The 23,283-nt window shown below is 30.9% G+C and overlaps 1 protein-coding gene and 1 long non-coding RNA gene across 5 annotated transcripts in view; both read left to right on the top strand.

The window, feature by feature from the left end:
* Window positions 1-467: 467 nt before the first annotated feature.
* LOC127718375 (uncharacterized) lies at window positions 468-7,240 on the top strand. Its single transcript, XR_007989802.1, has 3 exons — window positions 468-1,112; window positions 5,593-5,716; window positions 6,519-7,240. It is a non-coding gene; the product is annotated as an uncharacterized LOC127718375 (long non-coding RNA).
* Window positions 7,241-20,540: 13,300 nt separating this feature from the next.
* Window positions 20,541-23,283, top strand: part of LOC127718371 (low-density lipoprotein receptor-related protein 1-like) — a 52,956-nt gene continuing 50,213 nt past the window's right edge. For all 4 annotated transcript variants that reach the window (XR_007989790.1, XR_007989788.1, XR_007989789.1 and 1 more), the window contains exon 1: window positions 20,541-20,696. The gene's annotated coding sequence lies outside the window, so the exon portion shown is untranslated. The remainder of the gene's footprint in view (window positions 20,697-23,283) is intronic.

Genomic DNA, 23,283 nt, shown 5'->3' with positions numbered 1-23,283 from the left:
TATCTATTTATCATATTGATTACTGGATATTTTACATGATTTTTTTAATAACAATGTGTACTAACCGACGCTTTCAAGCTTATATGTATTAGAATGTTTTACTTATTCCAACGATGTATGCTCATGAATTATAAACGCTTTTTTATTTATTTTTTTAATTTTCAATTTTCAGCAAATGCATTTCCGATGTTGTCAAATAATCTAAATACAAGTGATTGCATGTTTGCAATTCTTCTTGAATTAATTGATATAATGACTAAATAAATACATACATAATTGTGTCAACCAACTACATCTGTTAATTTAATGTGTTTGTCAAACTGTACACAGTTACATTAAACAAATGAAAGGCTTTATCAATAAGTAAGAAAATTTGTTTAAGTTTCTGAATTTCCTACGCTTATAGACGTGGTACTTATATAATTTTATATACTTTTTATTATAAGTATAAGCTAATTAATGTTTGCAATATATCTTAAATATGTTTTTATTTATTTTGTTTTATGACGAATGTCCAGGTACATGCATTTAATTGGGCGACCATATTCGTACAATCAAAGGTTTGTAATATTGAAATGACCGATATAAATTAAAAAGACACCATCCCAACTACATCATGTTTCACCAAATTAAATGTATGGACATGTCCAACCACTGTAATATATTGAGTAAAATGTTCTTCATGTTTTTATCAACAAAAACCATTTTACTTATCAAATAAAGTAAAACGATTTTATTGTCGTTTGCATTCTTTTTTATTCATATTTGTAAATAAGTATCACTTGACATAAATACATTAACTCCACACTTATATGTACGAAACCCGTGATTCATTCAAAATCGTCGCAAAACTTGTGTACACATACATTTTTTTTTGTAAGAAAACTGTATGGAATCTGTTGATCATTGTTCTATGTTTAATGTTAAAATGTTAAGCGTGCCCATTTGATACAAAATTTAGCATACTTTATTTTTTTCATTTTACTGCATAGATTGAACCGCAAAAGGAGCAACACGAATTTAGAGAAGTATGTTGGTAAATTTTGTTTGGTGTCAATAAATCTACGACTACAAGACAGGGAAGAGACGATCATATTACAAGAATGAGCAAAGTAAGTATAATGAGCCAGGCAAACCAGTTTTGTTTTATAGTACGAGTATTTCAAGTATTTTTCAAGATTAGAACTAGACTTACACAGGCATCACTTTTTAAAAACTTTGCAAACCCTTTTCCTTAATTTTGACTTGGACATCGACTCTATCAACTGGTTGATATATTTGGAAATTGTGTTCATTATTTCAGCATATCTTTTGCAGTTATTAGCCAATGAAGCAAGTTTATCTCACTATTCATTCGAATCTTTATCGAAAAAAAAAGATTTTATAAAATGGTTACGAAAATCGAATGATAACTTCTGTGGGTATCATACAAACACTTTATTAGATGTACACTAAATATCTAAACATAGTAAAGCTTTGTAAAATCCTTATATATGGAATAGCATATACTCCAGAAGTACGATGTTAGGTGAAAATGACGTAACATACAACCTACCAATCACACACAAAATTTACGACAAAATGGATGAGTTTTCTTTCCCTAGTAAATTATTAAGTCAGGGATTTCGCTACCACAAATTACTTAAAACATTTACTTAATTTTTTCATAGATACAAAGATTTGGTCTACAAGTTTGGCTGTACCTGTAGAAAACTGATTTCAAACGGAATAAAACATCCTAAATTTTAAGGTGATGTTGTAAACCGAACCCAAAAATTTAGATACGATCCGGGTAAACCTATCAATCCTTTAAATAAACTTATTCTAAAAGGTTACCTATTCAACACTGTAATTAAATCTTTGAATATTGTTTTTATTGGTGTAAATATTAATTTTGTTATCAGTAAATTAAAACCATACTATATATTACACATAGGTACTTTTAGGGTACTACAATCTGTCGATACTTATAGTTTACATTGCACAAGGTCATGTTTTTCTCTGACTGTTAATGACGTCTTTACACTAGATCCATTGGATGTCGGATATGTACTGATTGAGATTTTAGTCTTAGATACATGATTTTTTTCATTAGCCGTTATTGGCTTTGAAATAGCTGTCAGTAACTGTGAGTACTCTCAGATCTGTACTTAGTGTCTATTTGTTTTTGGGATGTACAAGTACTCGTTCACGTCCATTTTTTGTTTTTGTTAGATGTAATTCTATTTGTATCCATCTGATGAGTTAAGCTTTTTTCAACTGAGTTTTATAGCTTGCTCTTATGTTGTACTGTTACACCACTGTCCCAGGTTAGGGGAGGGTTGAGCGCTCATAAACATGTTTAACCCCGCAACATTCTTTATGTGCCTGTCCATAGTTAGGAGCCTGTAGTTCAGTGGTTGTCGTTGGTTCATGTCTGTCATTTTTGTTTCTCGTCAACTGTTTTGTTATAAATTAGTCCATTAGTTTTTTTCAATTAAATTGTTTCATATTTTTCATGTCAGGGCCTTTTATAGCCGACGGTATGTGTTTTTAGCATTGTTGAAGGCCATACGGTTGCCTATAGTTGCTTACATCCACTTCATTTGAACTTTGATGAATCGTTATCTCATTGGCAATCATACCACATCTCCTTATTTTTATATTGTTTATTTATATGTGATAGAAACATGCACAGGATACCCGCCACATTCTTAATGTGCCTGTCTCGAGTAAGGAGCCTGTAGTTCAGTTGTTGTCGTTGGTTCGTGTCTGTCATATTTGTTTTTCGTAAATTATTTTGTTATAGATTATGCCGTTAGTTTTCTACATTGAACATGTTGAATGGTTTTATATTTTTTGTCGGGGTCTTTTTAGCCAACTATTCCGTATGGGTATTTCTCGTTGTCGAAGGCCGTACGGTTGCCTATAATTGCTTACATCCAATTACTTTGAACTTGGAGGGGTAGTTGTCTAGTTTCCACTCATACCACCTCTCCTAATTTTTTTAAACTGTTAAAAAATAACTGTGTCAACATAAAAATGTCAACATTCCTTTGTGTTAAAAGGGAAAATATGAAAAAAATTAACAATTTGAAATGTGAACGTTCCTTTTTCAACTAGTCCGACTTGAATATGTCTACATAGTGACATTTTAGGATTTTGAAACTACATGTACAGTTACACATCATAAATATGGATATTATGCACCTGGTCTGAAAAGGTTTAATTATAAACTGTATAAGAGGTAGACGTCATCATTTTTCTGGTATTCTCAAAGTAACCTACTAGCATATGTCTATAAAATAAGTAAAGGCATACTATACTCTAATAGTTCAGTTTATGTATTGTACATACAAACATTGTTTAATTTGATTTCATGTTTCTGTTATTAATATATCTTATGTTATCCCCTTTACGATAAAAAAAACTTTGCATGACAATCCGAACGTCCGAACAATTTGTTTCCGTTCTCTTACTTTAGTTTCCTTAAACCAAATGTTATGAAACTTATACACAATGCTTATTAACATATAACACAGATTGATTTCGACTTCGGTTGGCGTCACATCACATTTGAAATATATTTGAGATATACACACAAATGTAAGGCAATTGACCTGTGCATCTATCAAGTGAGTTTATATTCAAAGTTGAATTTCATGCTATTTTAACACATGTAACTGTACATATGAAAATATGCTTGGATATTCAGATGACATGTCGTGATACCAGTAGAACTAGTTTATATTTCAGGACTTTGTATGCGTTTATGCTATAAGGAAAGAATACAAGAATTTGTTTTTAATTCCTAAAATAACAGGGTAGCTTCAATCATGTACTTGTTAAATAGTACTTACTTACTTACTTAATTCTCTTCATATTCTTAAACATATAAGGCAACAACAAGAGACCTCCAGTTCGTTCTATTTTTCGCTATTTTCTTAATCTGATTCCAGGTGTAATCATATCTTTTATCTCTGCTGTTATGTCTCATCGCCATGTGTATATAGGTCTTTCTTGCCCACTTTTTCACATGCCGGTTGTTACCAATTCTCAATATATGTCCAATTTATGTCCACCTCCTTCTCATGAACCCATTTAGTATATTCATAATACCTGTTCTTTTTGATAGTTCACTAATTGAAATTACGTTTGGCCATCTGATGTTAACTATTCGTCTTAAACAGCGTCCTTCAAATCTAACTCGGCTTTCTAATTTTGTAGTTGTTCTCTATGTTTCTGAACTGTATAGCAAACTGATTTAACATTGCTCTCACACAATCTTATCTTAGTCTTTCTAGAAATTCTGTTGTTTTTTCCTTACCAATAGAAATGTTGACTTCTACTTCGATATTCCCATCTGCATTGATTCTACTACCAAGATAGTTTAATGAATTTACTTTTTCCGGTTATTTATCGTTCACTGTTATTACGTTCTTGTTATTTATAGCTACCTTCATTACTTTAGCTTTCTTTGCATTTATTTTCAGTCCTACTTTTGCTGCTTCAGATGTAACTTTATCAGTCGTTTGCTGCATATGTTCGTGTGTATGAGAAAAGTCTTGTTAGTCCCCACTGTATGCCATGATTTTCCATTGTAGCCTTCTTCGTTACCGAGTCAACCACCAATATGAATAGAAAGGTAGATAGTCTGTATCCTTAGTTCTTCCAGATGTGTTGTTAAACAAGTCTGTTTATCAAGTTTGCATATTATCTGGCCATCTATATCCTTGATGTTAGTACTGGTGATATTTACTTTGCCACTGGGTTGTCTTGTGATGGTACATATTACTTGTGTAGTAATTTAAGTAATGCATAGTGTACATTTACTCACACATATGAAAACATTTATGGTCATGTGTTTTGTGTCTGTACACAATGATCATAAGAATACTCTGGAGGTTTATGTGTTGCATTGTTGTTTTATTGACCTGTTATATTAAAAAAAATCAGTAATTATACTAACGCGTCCTTAATAAATGAGTATCTTAGTTTTTTTTAATACGGTTGTCAAACATACAAACAGTAATAAAATCAAAACCAACACAAAAAAATTGTCATATTTATACTAGATAAAAGGGCAATGCTGTAAGAACATACTAAGTAAACCGAAATATAGTGTTTAACTTAAGCGAGACCGACTATCATTGCAACAATTTCATTCAAGACCAATTTAAGCAAAATATCTTTTACATGACTTTTTCAAGTTTAATGATATTTTCTAGAAAAGTTATGTTTAAGGTAAACGTTTATAACTGTTGTTCATTGCAGTTTAAAGGATAAATTTTTTTAGAGACCGAACCATACTATGTTAAGTACCGATCATATTAAACTTTCAAAAGGCTACTAGTCAAAGACTCTTAGCACAAACAACTGCCATTCATAGATGATAAGGTCTTAAGCACAACATGATTGTAACCTTGAAATTCACAGTAAACAGTATCAATGGTATGTAAAGTATATTGCAGAATAGAATACTAACCAAGAAAAAACTGTGTAAAGCAAATTTAGTTCAGGTAGTCTATTTTGTATTTTTGTGTTTTTTTAGGGGGGGGGGGGGGGGGGGTTGCTTTAAGTTCACTTAGTAAATATTCTTGCATGCATTGTTAGATGGATTTACTTTGGTGAAGAATTATCTAATAGACAGATATACAGACTAACATTTGACGGAATGAATTAACAGTAAGAATACAGTTAAAGAAACCGACAACATGTGTGTTCGATATAGGAGTAGGTATGTTAACTATCGGTAAGCTACTGTTGCGTATATCTATTTTGATAATAGTGAATTTTTCTTTTGCATAAGTTAATTTCCTCAAAAGTTCAAAAGATAATGTTCATGAAATTACAATATGTATAATTACTGCTTTATGAAAATAAGAGGATGTGATATGATTTAAAATGAGACAACTATCCACCAGAGACTAAATCGCGTGAATATAAGCTATTATGGATAACCATAAGGCCTATAACAATGAGCAAACCCCATACCGTATAGCAAGCTAAAACAAAAAGTTAGTCAATTTAACTGAGAAAATCAACAGTCTGATTTATAAAGAAAACTATAAAAGAAAAACAAATAAAATAGACAGCAGCAAACGACAATCACTGACCTAATGCTCCTGAGAAGTTTTGACGTGTACATACAGAATGAGGCGGGGTTTGAAATGTCTACCAACGCTCAACCCTCCTGTAACATGGCAAAGTGCCTTAGCATAACAGCATAAGAGCAAACTGTAAAAATCTGTTACCTCATAAGATCGATTTAAAACACACAGAAAAAAATACGAAAGACTAAATACACTAATGCCTGCAAAGCGCTTTTGTTACTCCTGTTTGCCTCAAATTTCTGTATAGTTCAGTCGTTAATTAATAATATAAATTAATATATAAAATTATAATTTAAAATAATTGTGAACTTAGTATACTATTTACAATTGTTAAACATGCAGAAGGAAAATAATGTTTGACTTATCAGTAATTCTTTCAAAGGAAAAAGCATGGGTATTTTTATCATTCGAATATCTTTCTTTCAGAAAACAGACTACTAGCTACAACATAAATCAAACTTCTAAAATGAACATACAGAACTGCTGGATACTAGAATTGTTAAATCTTAATGATATTCTCCTGGTAAAAATGTTGTTTTAGTCATCAGCAGCGTCAACTACGGCAAACTATGTTTTATGTATTTTTAAATGTATCTTTTGTCTCCAGAATCTTTTAGATTTGCATACGAGGTTCTTATTTCGATTTCGCAAAAATATCTTTGAATTTAATAACTATACCATGTAGTACGGTTCCTCCGAAGAAATATCGTAACCCGTACTTGAATTTTAAATTTTAGTATCTTAAATTATCCTAATGTTTGAATAAAAAATGGCTAAATTAGCGGTAAACTTATTTTGTATGGCAATGACAACTATTACTATTACAATTTTTTGTCGTTTATTCCAAATTAGCATATACCTTTTTTTCCCGATACTACACTTACTGTACAACGGTAAACATGCAAAATGCCCAACTTGTCTACAGAAGCATCAACACTTCCGCTTAAAATAGTTGAAATGCCAAGTCAAGTACAAAATTGATGAGATTTTTAAATAAAACACTTAAATAAGAATATGATACCAACAAATGTATAAAAGAATATTCAATTTGTGTATTATTGACATGGTACTGTGCTGCAGTTGATATTAAAAATATAGTCAGCTGTTGGTTTTATGTCTTCATTTGCATTTATTATAGATATCTGTTTTTAATGACAATAAGAGAAGAACGTTTATCCTTTTCCATACAAAACTATTAAAAATTATAACAAAATTTAACGAAATTGTTATTAAATTAACTTAACATGAGACGCATTCATAATTTGTCAAACATGATATATTCATGTGCAAACATAAAATTTAAATATAATTGTGTTTATGATTAGTTTCCATTGATTGTTTACTGATCTGAACTATATTCAAACATGCATCATTGTTGAGAACAGTAACTATATAGGAATAGAAATATCAATGATCACATTGTAGAAATAACAATGTCATAGGCAATTGTGAAATGACTTTTGTTATATATTATTCTTAAAAAGTCTTATGTTTAACCCCGCCGCATTTTTGCGCCTGTCCCAAGTCAGGAGCCTCTAGCCTTTGTCAGTCTTGTATTATTTTTAATTTTAGTTTCTTGTGTACAATTTGGAGTTTAGTATGGCGTTCATTATCACTGAACTAGTATATATATTTGTTTAGGGGCCAGCTGAAGGACACCTCCGGGTGCGGGAACTTCTCGCTGCATTGAAGACCTGTTGGTGACCTTCTGCTGTTGTCTGTTCTATGGTCGGGTTGTTGTCTCTTTGACACATTCCCCATTTCCATTCTCAATTTTATTATCTAAAGGCGGAAGATACCAAAATGACATTCAAACTGATAAGTCAAAAATAAACTGACAATGCCATGGCTTAAGGATGTTTGCTCCTCTTGTTTTTGAATTTTTGTCAGGTATTCGGATTCCTCTGGTTTTATCTATGTAGTGCAATTAAAAAATTATGCCCGCTAACCTCTACTTTTCTTTTCATAATTTTATAACATATAGTTCAAAAGGCCATATTTGAAAATCTTATAAAATCCTTGTTATTTTTTCATAGTTTTTGAAAGAAAAAAGATGTCAACGCTTAATGTATGAAAAATCTAGAGAGAATCATTTCCCGCCAAATTTGCAATGGCTCATATCTCAAAAACAAGGACACGGACCTATAATTTTTTTATGCTTTTTTAGTTCTGTTATTTATATACTATCAATTTATAACAGTCTTTTAAAAAGCTTGTTATTTTGAAACAGAGTAGCAAACATCCTTAAAAAAAATAGACAAACAGACAAACAAAAGTACACAAAACACAACATAGAAAACTAACGACTAATAAACAACACGAACCCCATCAAAAAATGGTGTTCCGGAAGGGTGAGGAGATCCTGCTCCACATGTGGCACCTGTCGTGCTAAGATGTGCACATTACACGAAAGAAAATATTGTATTAGATTGCTTGCTTTGTTTGCACGTTGGTTCATTGTACAGTTTATTGTTGCATCAATGTTAAGCTGTTTTAACCGGAATTCTTTATGATTTCTGTACATTGACTTCATTTTTAAAACTTACCATCACAAAATATCACTTTCTTGTCTGTTTTGGAATGTGACATTTTTTATAAAAATATATTATGATGAATATTTGATATTTTATAGTACAATACAAAAGTCCCAGTATGTTCATATAACATGATACTGATGTTAACATACCATGACTTGTAATTGTAAAGTTCTTGAATTACAGTTAACTGTTTCATTGTTTTTATTACCATTATGTTTCCACTGCAAAATAAAACTTTAAAAGAATGAAGAAAATAGTTTTATTAGCTCTTGTGGTTCAAATGATTAATCATGTAATATTACACGTATTTTTGTGACTTCCTTAACAAGACTGGTTTAAGATAAAACGAAAAACATTAATCGATATAAGACGTAATATTCTGAGTAACAGAAAAGACACGACAAAAAAACTTATTCTGTATCCAATTATTATGAGTATATATTGAACCTCGGTTGAATATAGGTTCTTCAATTAAGGGTCTCAGATGACAATCAACTATACCAACGTAGATAAACATAAAGATCCTAATAATCACTAATATAATACTAAAAATACTAGTACAAAGAAAGATAACTCTGTCGTGTCTATGAAACAAGTACATTTGCACTATATAAGTTCTAGTTAAAATAAATATTGTAATTAATGCAAAAATACACATTTACATGTAATCAATAATATTAGTCAATGAAGCAAAACAACAAAGTATTAAAATACCATTATGCAGCAACTAATGAAAGTCTAGTTAGCAAAGTAGACAAATTACTAAAACATTATAGCAAGTAACGAGCTGTCAAGATGACAGCAAACTCGGTTTTCTTTATTTCAAAAGGTGCTGTCGGGCTGTTTTGACATGCCACATTATATGCCCGTTTTCTTATCTATCAAGGGCCATAACTCATGAACGGCAAAAATGAAAATCGTCAATATCAAACTTGATAACAATTTTGTTATCAGTTTCAACTATTACGTGACGATTGTTACCAATTTTATTTTTTTTGTGATTTTGCCTATTATCTTGAAAGTTAGAATAGATGGATACAAAATTTAAAAAAATAAACATTATTAGCAAGACAAGATCTACAAATAAGGCAAGTGACCGAAATCCTAAGTCGATTCCTTGTTGATGGTATTGTCCTTTAATAATGTTTTTTTACTAATTTTCACGTGTTTGCCTTTTCTCTGTCAAACTATAACAAAAACAATTTAAAGCAAAAAAATTATCAGCAAGACAAGATCTACAAATAAGTGATATAATGTAAAGTCTTCAGTTTACACCTGACAAGAGTTATTGCAATTAAATGACGATTTATTTTCACCTTTTTTTAGGTTGTGTGCAAAACCTATAGAAGATAGAAAACGTAGACAGAATAAAAATTACCAGCTATACAAAATCAACAAAAATTAGATTTAAATCATGAATTATAATCTAGTCACAATGTTGGAGAGTTTCTATTGTTGAAGATGCACATAGACTTAGGTGAGAGACTCATGCTTCTTAAAGGCTTTAGTTTATATCAATCCTTCAATCTGTTTGTCTTATATAATATATGAATCTAAAATTTTTAAATATGTAGAAGGTTTTACATAAAAATGACGAGCTTAAAAAGGGAAGTAATGAATATACTTGAGAACGTAATGCTAAATTGGAGGGAACGGTACATATTTGAAAAAAAATGTCTTAAACTATGCAGAGAATATGTTTTCAGATGCACAAATTACAAGCAAGTATTTAACACTTTAAGTTTTAGATAACAAATTAGGTAGGGCCTATGTATATACATCGTTTCTGTGACAATTTGTTTTATTCTTTTCTACTAATATAAATAAATAAAATATAAGTATGTGTCTGTGCAAAATGGCGGTGTTGTGGGGAAAGTTGTTTAGTTTAGAAAAGTTTTATATTCTGTTTTTGGGGTTTTTTGTTGTTGTTTTTTTATAGTAAATTATTTGGTGCAGATGATTCTAAACAATATTGATAACGTATATTTTAGCTCTGAAATCGTTTTCCGAGATGGTGATCCCAGAAACATAAAAAAATTTAACAATATTTAGGAAACAAAATATTTTATATGTACAAAATACAAGCAATATTTTAGCACAAAACATTTAAGCAAAAGAAATAAATCTTGCTTTAGTATCCTGGATCTCGTTTTTTTCTTGGTTTACTCTAGTTTGGTCTTCCCCCCTTTCCGTAAATTAGTTCCGATTATTTTTTTTTCTTCCGCCACTTTGTTTCTGAAAACTATATATGGCTAAATCCTAAGTATTTTTTTCATGGGATTTGCACCACCTGATTTCTACCCTTTTGATTATAATTGCTTCTCTTAGTTGTAGATTTAAAGTAACATATCATATCAAATTTGCGGATCATCAAGTCTGTTTCCGTCTTGGATCTAAATCTAACGTGCCTTTCAAAACTTCTTTTGGAAGATATTTACAAAAATGATGTGTAAGTCTAAGAAAAATGCTTAAAATTTGATTATTCACGAAATGGCAAGGATGAAATCATCATGTTTCTAAAATAGTTTGGCCGAAAACTCAAGTAAAAATGTGAGATCAAAGTTTACCTTGAAAAATCGACCTGCAAGGTGCCAGCCGGTATGCGGACAAATCATACAGAATATATCCTGAGATTCACTTGTTGTCGAGTATCGAGTTGCGAGTCACAAAAGTTTCGAAAGTCGAGTTGCGAGTTATTATTTTGGTGTACCTCTTTTTAACATTTTTGAATGATGATTGATTATAGAACTGTATACAGTATTGTTGATTCTTTTTGTTGTTTGGACTTCATCTGAGTCTCGTGTAAAAAAGAAATTAATGGATTGCTTACCTAATCACTACGCAAAGTATGGTTATTTTCTGAAGAAACAGATAGCCTTTTGAAATACAGCGAATGGCTTGTAGTTTAATTATTATTAAATTTCATAGCTAGCACCGTCATATTAAACGTAAAGGGAGATAACAACTAAACTATAGTACATATATGTAAAAGACCCCTTCTGCAGATTTCGTTAATAGTGGGCTCGTATGGGCAGCTGCAGAGGCAATATTTGTTAGGGACCCCAAAATATATTCTTTGGCAGTGACACTCAAAATTGTGGACGTTTAAGTTATACTAGAACACACCCGCAACATCGCGTGTTCGTAACTGTATCAAAGTACCTAAGCCTTATTTTTAGCCTGGATTTTTAATATTCGTATTGTCTTCTGATAAAGTCATGCTGATTATAAGGTGCACAGTTTTCTCTGCTTTTTAAATCTTTGTTTGAACCCGTCGACCTGGAACTGGCTAATTATTGGAAATATTAAATATGTGGAAAGCAAATTAAAGGGCCTGGAATGGTGTAATTTTTAATCATCACCATTTTCCTATATAAGTTATATATATAAAGTTGAATTCTTTGATTTGTCGTTTTAACGTCATGCCGGCTAACAAATGGGAAAGAACCTACGCCTTATTTTTAGTCTGGATTTTTAGTATTCGTATTGTCATCTGATAAAGTCATGCTGATTATAAGATGCACAGTTTTTCTCTGCTTTCAAAATCTTTCTGTTTGAACCCAGCCTGGTTTTCTTACTTCAACCACACTTATACTAATTGGCTGTTGAACCTGACGTTTAATACACAACCCACTTTCAACTTGTGAGACAGTGAGCGTGGATATATTGCCACACTATACTGTGTTATGAAGATGATAGTTAACCTACCAAGTCAAACCATTGAGCTTGCAACATCATAATTTCTTTTGGTGTATATAAACTTACTAATAAACTGTGATTAGTGAAGAAGTGTTTTATATTTCAAGATATAAAGCTGGTCAGTGTTTAACTTTGATGTATATACATTAATTTTAATGTTAGATTAAATTAACTTTTATTATTGGTGGAGGACTACTTATCATATGAGGTGCTCCTTCATTGGAGGAAAATTCGTTTTACAGTATTGTTACAGTTACAACCGGAAACTATATGTGACATATACTATTGGTATTGGTATTGGATTTGACCCGGAACTTGTTAATCATTGCTAATACTAATTATGTGGAAAACAAAAGGGCCTGGAATGGTGTAATTTTCAATCAACATCATTGTCCTATATTAGTTATATATAAAGTTGAATTCTTTGATTTGTCGTTTTTACGTCACGCCGGCTAACAAATTGGACCTCGTTATTTTAGTAGTATAGATATGTCTACATTGGCTAGAGGAGACAACTCTTGTGGAGAGTTGTTTCCTTGGCCACATCTTCTTTTTATATTATGTTCTAAGCTTTCGTTTGACACCTAAACTGGCATTTTGAAGTTCGTAAATAGCCAATTATCTCCCTTATTTCAAAGGGAAATACATATACACCATATATTTTTCGAATTAATGTAATATAAGCTATCATATGACACCGAAAGTTGCATTTATTAAGACCGGAAGTAGTCAATTATCTCATTTATATGAAAGGGATATACATACAAATCATTTATTTTTGTAATCAGTGCAAAGTAACCTATACAATACATGTATCAGTTAACACTGGAAGTGACTTTTTGAAACCAGAAGTAGCTTATCGTTTCCCTTTTTCAACTAAATATTTTTGGAATCTGTGCAAGATAATGTATGTTCTGACACATTTTTTTTTAACGAATAGTATCTTTTGTTAATTAAAAGTTTTCCATATCTAAATAAAAGTTCATTCAAATCCTAATTACCAAAATGTAAGACAATTGTTTTTTTGTTGTTGTTTTTCTTTATTATTAATTACTTTTACCTAACTTTCCTAAGAAAAATTTGCTTTGTGGTATTTGGAACATATAGTTTCCCAAAGATTTTTTAAGTTTAGGTCGACGACGACAACAACAAACGCCAATTAATACCAATAGCTCATATGGCCGGGTTTCGCGCTAAGCGAGCTTAGAACGATGATCGTTGATGAAAGTTACTATTCAATGTACATTAAATATTTTAATAAAACTTTCTCATTTGATATGTTTCCATCTGATATAGAATTGATGAAAGATATAGGCCATTTAAGTAGTATGAATTAACGATAATCTAAAAACACTTATTATACGGTCAATTGGATGTCCAAAGGTAAAAATAGGAGCAAATATACGATTCAACACTGTATCAGAATCCACCAACACAACCCCATGGCCCACCAGCAGATAATAAATTATGTATAAACTGAGAAAATGCACAATTTTGTTAAATTGCTACGCTTTTTAAACAAACAAAATTGTCGTGCGGATTTAGGTTTAGAAAGCCGACTCCTGAAACACTTTTTTTTTTATTCTTTTCCATCCATTTTAAAATTAGCACTTTAATGTTATGCAAACTGAAAAATTTCAATTGACGCACTGACCAACTACTGACTACTGTTCAATCAATACAAAAGCGTCTAGACGACGTAGAACAACAAAATCCTGCACTAAGCGATAACGGTACGGCAGTACACTAAAATCGCCCGGGTCGAAAATAAAATCCGCTGTGTGTCACAATGTCCAGTATCAATGTCAATAGTGTGTAGACACAGGAAGCATCAATCGCATATATGTTTATTCTTAAAAAGATTATCAAATAAACGAGAATTATATAGGAATAGTTCGTAGATTTTGTAACGTGTGTGAAAAATAAACGGGAGTATGACCCTTTTTCCTCGAATCAAATACATTTTTTTAGAATTTTAATTGAAACATGTTTTTTTGTTTGATTAACCGGTGAGATACAACAATAATGATTTATTTTGAAACTAACTTATCTTATTAGACTAATTGTTCCGATTCTATCAATAAATGAATAAAGAAAGGGAGAGGTATGTTGCTCACATAGGCGTCCGGGGGGATTCGCAGTCTCATATGGACTTTTATTGGCAAGTATAGGCGCAAAGATTTGGTTAATTTCTTTGTGTGAATTAGGAAAGATGTGGGATATACAAAAAGAAAATAACTTGCCAATTACATAAACTCAAAGACTATCAGATTATGACATAGCATTTTTCATATCAGATGTGTTATCAGCCCAAGAGCCAAAAGCTCGAGGGCTGGTAATACATCTGATATGAAAAATGACCTGTTATGATCTGTTTATCATATGCTTCAACAATGGAGAAAAATGACAGTTTTATATATCGATCTTTTTAAGTGGTTCTCAAGTAGAAGTTCAAAAAGTGAAAAGTTTACGGACGTCGGACGCTAAATGTAATACGATATGATCTCTTTCCATCATATGCCTCAACAGAGGGGATATCAATAGTATATTATATTTTTATATTGACGATAAAAAAAAATCTACAAAACATAATGAACTGTTTGGAAAGGTCAACATTTGTAAAGTAACTTTCTAAATTATGCTGGAAACTTTGAAAAAATGCATTTATTGTACCATTTTTTTTTTTTGCATTTTACATAACATATTGTTCTGTTTCCTAATAATTGTTTTGTACCCTACTTTGTTATGTTTTTCAATGAAAACGTACCATTGAGGTCTATTTTCCGGAATTAAACGAATAACGCCGGAATGCCATGCGATAACGTTGCGGAAAGGCATGTGATAATAGCTGGAAGCATTTGATAAATTTTTCATATCAGCCCGCTAAGCACCAATTCGGAAAAGATGGAATTCATGTAAATGTAATGCTATTATCATACTGTAAAAATTATCAGTTATTTACGCTAAGTATATGATAAATCTAGATAACACATGTCTTATGCAAGATGGATTATTTTGTTACTTATAACCATAAATACACTATTTCCAGTCTGTTCTAAATCAAAATATCCTTATGATTCCTTTGATTAGAATAAGGAGCTTTGTGTTTGTGACTTCTGATAATAATAATAATAATAACAATAAATAAGCGACGTCTGAATTATAACATTTGATCTTCCCGTTTCATTATTGAACATCCCCCTAAAAAAAAACCAAACAAACAAACAGACAAACAACATTACAAAAAAACAAAATATTCTCGTTATGTTAATACTGGAATGATAAAGTTAAATTTGACCTCCTCTAAACCGGCGCGATCATCTATCTTAAATTAACTAGGATTGGCAGTATTTCTTTCAAAGATTAGTGGTTCTCTCAGGGTACTATGGCTTCCTCTTGTATGTCTTCTTTGTCCCTTTGTCTTTACACAAAGTAAAACAGTGCTACGGGAACAAACTTAAGATTACAATATAGATCATTCATATATTAAAATTACAATTGCTTGTTTCTGAATCCTAAAAATTTATTTCAATTAGATTATACCGTTATGTGATGATTTGGCTGAATACGTATCGTTTAAACTAAAATTGTTGAATATCTGATCGTCTGAAACTACGTTCTAAATGATAATGGGATTTGTGCTACACGTTTTGTGAGAAACATCATCTATTTTGATTTCTTTACCAAACAGTCGTTTCCAGGATGACCTCATTTAGAAACATATTCATCGATTTTCCCCTTAAAAACAAGTAACTATTTAAGCACAGGTAACGAACATACTTGAAGTAATTTATGAATACATCTATATTTCGTAAGTCCCTCCTTTCATATACCGCCTGCTATAAAAGGATTTTTTTTTAAACTATTGAAGTGCATCAATAACCCTTATATAAAGTGTAAAGTCTATCATAAGTAGTTCGTATTAAAACTTTTAGTAGAGAGAAGTATGTTTTATGGAGTGAAATATTTGTTGTAAAAACCATCACTGGAGGAGAAAAGTTCATTAAAAGAAATTGGGTAAGTTTAAAATACAAAATAATACAATTTGTGTTAACATTTAGCTTGCATATGTTTTCTCGCTAGTATATCCCCTGTCTCAACTCGCTCAATATGCGCCATTCAAGGCGTTGATTTTTCAAATATTATGATAAGTGTACGGATTGCCCTGCCTTTAATATTAAGGTTAATATTATTCCTCAGCATTTTTATTTATTAACTTTGGCATAATTTTGATATAAACCCCTTCTACCGGCACCGAATTGAAAATGGAATTATGATTCAGACATACTAACACCTTTAGCCCCACATATTGGTATTACAACACGTGACATGCTTCGTTATTACTACATCAATGTTATTGCCGCTACCAAAAAACATGACAAACAGTCAGCTAACTTGGTAATATATTCGTTATAGATTTATTGCTATGCATACCTTTCATAATTTCATCGTTTTTGATTGCCCATGGGTGTATTTTTATATGCCTTTGTTGAGCATATCAGTATGGTGTTTCCTGTTTACAATAGCTATATATTTGATATAAGCATGTCGTATAAATCCGTATTACTGTATCTTTTATCAGCTTTAGTTTGTAACCCGGATTTGTTTTTTTCTCAATCGATTTATGAATTTCGAACAGCGGTATACTACTGTTGCCTTTATTTATCTTGGTTTGTTTACTGTGATCTATTCATGCGTGATACGATATACATATTATTATAAAATTCGCAAGTAATCACCCACCACTCCGGGATAGTGTATACTTTTATATCACAAAACTACAGCCTTCATAAGAAACTCTTCTGTCTATCGTATGTGTTTCTTACTTTGGCCTGCTTTTGTCAATTCCCCACTGCATGTATTATGGCAAAACGAAATTATTTCTTACCACCAGCGAAAAGGGCGTCTTTTTTATGACTTTGTCTGGGGTGATATGGAAAAGAGGATTCGATTGTTGTTTTATTCCTTTATCGTTTATCGTTTATATATTTATTTATATATATGAATCCTTTTTATGGTTTGCATATCTACAAATACTTCAATAGCTAGAACTGGTCAGTTAGAACTTTTTCTCTTGCTTGACACTTCGATAAATCATGTTGCCAAAACTGTTTTAGTAACTTATGTAAACTGTATGTGATACAATATACATTCATGTGGTCCTTTGGTTGGAAGAAAATTGATATTGAAAAAAAATCACAGAACAATGTTTCCTATACTTTAATACATAAATTAATGCATTAGAGGTTGGGAAAATATATAAAATGATAATAAGATAACATACCGCGAAATTACATAAATGGTTGTGGCGCATTTACGTCCTGGCAACATATAATTTCATACGAATGAAAATTATCACGTCGAAGGTTATATACGCTCCAAATTCGGACTATATTTCATTACAATGGCGTTTTAAAGTAAGGTACTGTTTCATTTCCATTTTGTTTACACTAATCGAATATTTATGGATTTCAACAAGTCAATATTGCGCTCGCTCCTTAGTGACAACATATCAACTGTGGATTTGACGGCTAATGCCGAAAATTGTATAAATCATAAACGGCAAATGTTTACATTAAGAGATTATATGGATTAAACTCATATTTTCTAGAGGTTATTGATGTCAATTGGACCGCTGACTAGCACACTGAACATAAAAGTCCTGTAGACTGTTAATCGCCCCAGTTAGTACATCGAGAACCTTTAGAAAAAGGTGTTAAATAGTATTATGTATTCATATGAGTAGCATATAAAACACTGATTTAATAATTACCCTGTACTCAACAATGGCTAGCAATAAATGAAAAAAAAAAAACAAATATGACAAAAATGAAATCTGATGATTTTCTTCCGTGTTATTGTAAAGAGGAAGACTTCGACTTTGTTTACATTATCTACTATAATATTCTAGAAGTTTTAAAGTATTCACTGTCAAATATTATATCTGTATTTTATATAAAGTATGAAAAGACGTGTTAGAATGACACTTTAACATTATTAAATTGAATTTTGTTTTGTTGTTTTATTAACAAACAAACGAACCAGATACACGCTTTTACGATTACAAAGAATCATGAGTAACTATAAATCCGATCTGATACTCATGTATTTATAAAGTAAATGACTATAAAAAAAACGAAAACACGTTAGTATTTAATAAGAAACTAATTCATAATCGAAGCAATGTATATTTAGTTATTGAACTGACAAAACTTACCAACAATCTTATCCATTATTAGGTCGAATAGTTTAGGACATACTAGGGATTTGACGTTGATGTGTTCTATCGCAGTATTTATTTCCTTTAATAGTCAATGGAACTTTTGGTGTTCTTATGTTTGGACTGGAAATTAAATACAAATTACTGGATGGTAATGTTAAGCGTGATTACTCGCCGTTTTCCTTTTTTTTTTACAATATCCTTTTAACTATTTCATTTAAATCTAAGATTACATACATGATGATTTTGTTAATTTTAAACGAAAGTCTGACAACGTCAATTCATTGATGATTATAACTTTATCAAGCCTAACGATGGTCATGTTCAGGTTTTGTTGCTTTACCATTATTGAAATTTACCTTGAATTGAATTCTGGAAAAAAAAGATTCCACTTTGCTGAAAGGACCGTAGCACTTGCATATCTGAACATATCTTCCATAAATATTATTGCAGGTAGATCGCAGTATACTCGGAGCTTGTCTCTTGTGACAGAAATAATGTTAAAATGTTCCTGCTCGTAAGCTGTCCGTTTTGCAACAGCGGGAAAATAAAGATAAATGTAATTTAAAACAAAATTCATAATAAATCAAATAGATGACTATGTTTATGTTTGTAAATAAATACAGCTGTCAACAATTTTTATTAGAGATATAACTGTCATGATATGGTCAGTTAAGACACAACCTTGAATATGATGAAATATTTCAAAATATAAGTTTATCACGAAATGTAAAATATTCTGTTTCACAATCCTATTAACATGTAGAATATAATTTGAGATATTTTCAAATGCCATTTTTTCTGTTTCTAAAACTGTTCTTTTAAGAATTCTACGCAATTAGAAATATTATTTTCGTTTCAAATCTAACTTGAGCGAAATCTGGACTATCTTAGATTTTTCTGTTATTCATTACTTTAAAAATATGAAAGGAAAAAAACTATTGTAAAAATAAAAAAAAAGGTTTAAAAAGAGTGTGACTTAAATACGGAAATATAAATATTTTTGAATCATTGGTCGGCCATTTTGGAAAAATTCAAAATAGAAGGGAAAAAAAGGATTACTCAAGTTTTTTGTTCAAGTAACTAGGTCGTTTATATTGTACTACACATGTGAGTTCAAGTGTGCACAGGCAAAATTCCACTTTACGTTGTTCCAAATATCTATTAAATGGACCTATACTACAACCCATGGTCAACTTAGACAAAAAGTACATTTTACATGCGTAATGACAGACGTTAAACGAACGCAAATATTGTCTTTAACACTGACTCAATTGACGTTTCACTGATTAAGAAACATTTGACAGATAGAGTACTTTAAATGTATGAAAAAGGGCATGTTCATGGATGTATTTCATTCACAAGACAGTCGTTTTTAAATGAACTGTTTTGTCTATACTACTAAGTTAAACGTATTCACCTATCAATGTTTGAATTTGGCTTTGAACTTGCTTTCTTTACATTTTTATTTTGTTTGTGTTTTTGCTAGATCTGTTTGTGCTTTGTATTGATCTGATAGGTTAAGCCTTTTTTTCCTAATTTTTTAAAGGTTTGTGGTTGTCGTTTGTATATAATGTTTGTTTTCGGTTTATTCTTATATATATATATATAAAAGGCATGTACATTTTTGAGTTTTATATTTTAATTGGCCTTTAAAATGTCAATTTTATCATAACATTGCACAAGCATTGAACAAGACTTCTAGATGTTCAAAATCGTTATCAATTTGTTCAATTCAAAGCTAGTTTGTGCATCATAATACTCATTAAAAAATTATCAGTATAATAATCTTTTTGAAACAAGACTTGACCACGGTTCTTTTATTTAGAAAATCGTTGGTGACATTTTGAAACACATAGATCTATTTTTCCTTTTGATTAGTTATGCACAGGTAACGAAAATACTTGAAGTTATTTATGAATGCCTATACGTAAATCCGTTTCGTTAGTCCCGCCTATCACATAACACATGCATTAAACCCCTTTAGTTTGAAACTATTGAAATGAATTCATGACAAGTATACAATGTGTTGAGTGTTTCATTAGTAGTCATTTAAACTTTTAGTAGAGAAAAGTATGCTTTATAAAGTGAAATATTTATTATAAAAATCCATCACTGAAGGAGATAATTTCTTTATACGGACATTGGGTAAGTTTAATATACAACTTTATTCTATTCGTTATTTAACATTTAGCTTCAATATGTTTTCTCGCTAGTATATCCCCTGTCTGAACTTGGTCAATATGCGCATTTTCAAGACGTTATATTTTCACATATTTTGGTAAATGTACGGAGTGCCCTGTGTGTTTCAATATTACTCAATTTGTCAAACCCGAAGTACCCTCTGAGACGGCTTCAAAGTAGAACATCCCTTTTTACGCAAAATGAAATTATCTGGACATTTTGTATTTTGCAAACATTAATGAATAAATAAAGGCAACAGTGGTAAACCGATGTTCGAACGTCATAAATCGATTGAGAGAAAACAAATCCGGGTTATAAACTAAAACCGAAGTAAACACATCAATTATAAGAGGAAAACAACGAAACAACAGAAACACTGAAGTGAACAAAAAACAAACGACAATGCAACACACAGAGTAACGAATTATAAGATAGCAACTGCCATTTTCCTGACTTGGTACAGGACATTTTAAGAAAAAAATGGTGGGTTGAACCTGGTTTTGTAGCTAGACAAACCTCGCGCTTTTATGACAATGTTAAATATAACACTAAAATTACAACATTACATGACAGGAATACAGTACAAATAAATTCAAGAACATTCAGTACAGAGAAATACACAAATAAACAATACAATAGTACATTTCGACATGCTAATCACAGAATAAAAACAAACACGTAAAACAACATAGGACAGCACACAAAAACAGCACAACAGACTCAGTAGTTGTTATCAGCATTAGGAGTAAGGTCAGTCAATTGCTAACATTTGTAAATTGCACTTTTGTATTGTTGGTAATAATATCATGTTTATATATTGTAAACGTCTTATCCCTTAAATATCAAGACCAAAATTATCCCTCAGCATTTTTGTTTTTTATCTTTAACATACTTATGAAATAAACCCCTTCTACCGGACACGAATTGAGAATAGAATGATGATTCAGACATACAAACACTTTTGGTCCCACATATTGGTATTAATACACGTAACATGCTTCATAATTACTAACTTAATTTTAATACTGCTACAAATGAACTGTCAGCCAACTAGGTAATATATTCATGATAGGTTCATTGCGATGTATGCCTTTCATAATTTCATCGTTTTTGATTTCCCATGGGTATATTTTTATATTAATTTTACATGCCTTTGTTGTCCATAGCTGGATTGTTGGTCCTATTTACAATAACTATATATTTGATTTAAACATGTCTTATAAAAGAGAGGCGAAGAATACCAAAGGGACATTCAAACCCATAAGTCGAAAATAAACTGACAACGCCATGGTAAAAAAAGAAAAAGACAAACAACAATACACAAAACAAGTCCGTATTACTGAATCTTTTATCTTGGTTTATTAACTGTGATTTATCCATGCGTGATACGATATACTTATTATTAAATTTGCAAATAATCCCCCACCCCTCTGGGATAGTGTATACATTTATATCACAAACTACAGCCTTCATAAGAAACTCTTCCGTCTATCGTATGTGTTTCTTATTTTGGCATGCTTTTGTCAATTCACCACTGCATTTATTATAGCAATAAGAAATTATATTTGACCACCAGCGAAAAGGGAGTCTTTTTTTGGACTTTTTCTTGGCTGATATGGAAAAGAGAATGTGCCCGTCGTTTCATTCCTTTATCGTTTACATATTTATTCATATATATGAACCCTTTTATGGTTTGCATATCTACAAATACTTTAATATCCAGAACTGGTCAGTTAGAACTTTTTTTTTTTATTCACACTTCGATAAATCATGTTGCTAAAACTTTTTTAGTAACTTATGTAAACTCTATATGGAGTTTCACTGTGATATATTCATGCGTGATACGATACACATTCATGTAATCCTTTGCTTCGAAGAAAATGGAAATTGAAAAAAAAAAATTACAGAACTTTGTTTCCTATATTCTAATATATAAAATAATGCATTAGAGTTTGAGAGAATATATACAAGGATAATAAGATAACATGCCGCAAAATTTCATAAATGGTTGTGGCGCATTTACGTCATGGCAACAAATAATGTCATACCAATGAAAATAATCACGCCAAAGGTTACATTCGCTTCAAATTTGGACAATATCTCATTACAATGGAGTTTTAAAGTAAGGTATCGTTTCATTTTCAATTTATTTGCATTGATTATTTATGGATTTCAACAGGTCAATATGGCGGATCGCTCCTTAGTAACAACATGTCCACTGTGGATTTGACGGTTTATGCTGAAAATTGTAAATCATAAATTGCAAATGTTTACGTTAAGAAATGATATGCATTAAACTCATATTTTTTTAGAAGTTATTGATGTTAATTCAACCGCTGACTCACACACTGAACATAAATATCCTGTGGATTGTGTTTGTATTAATCGTCCCAGTTAACACATCGATAAACTCAAGAAAAAAGTGTTTAATCGTAAAATGTATTGATTTGGCGAGCAATAAACGGAAAAAAATATGACAAAAATAAAATTTTATGATTTTCTTCCGTGTAATTGTAAACAGGAAGATTTCGCCTTTGTTTACATTATTTAC

The sequence above is a fragment of the Mytilus californianus genome, unplaced genomic scaffold (genome assembly GCF_021869535.1).
Source record: "Mytilus californianus isolate M0D057914Y unplaced genomic scaffold, xbMytCali1.0.p SCAF_10, whole genome shotgun sequence".
Lineage (NCBI taxonomy): Eukaryota > Metazoa > Mollusca > Bivalvia > Mytilida > Mytilidae > Mytilus > Mytilus californianus.
This window is presented reverse-complemented; position numbering and strand designations above follow the sequence as displayed.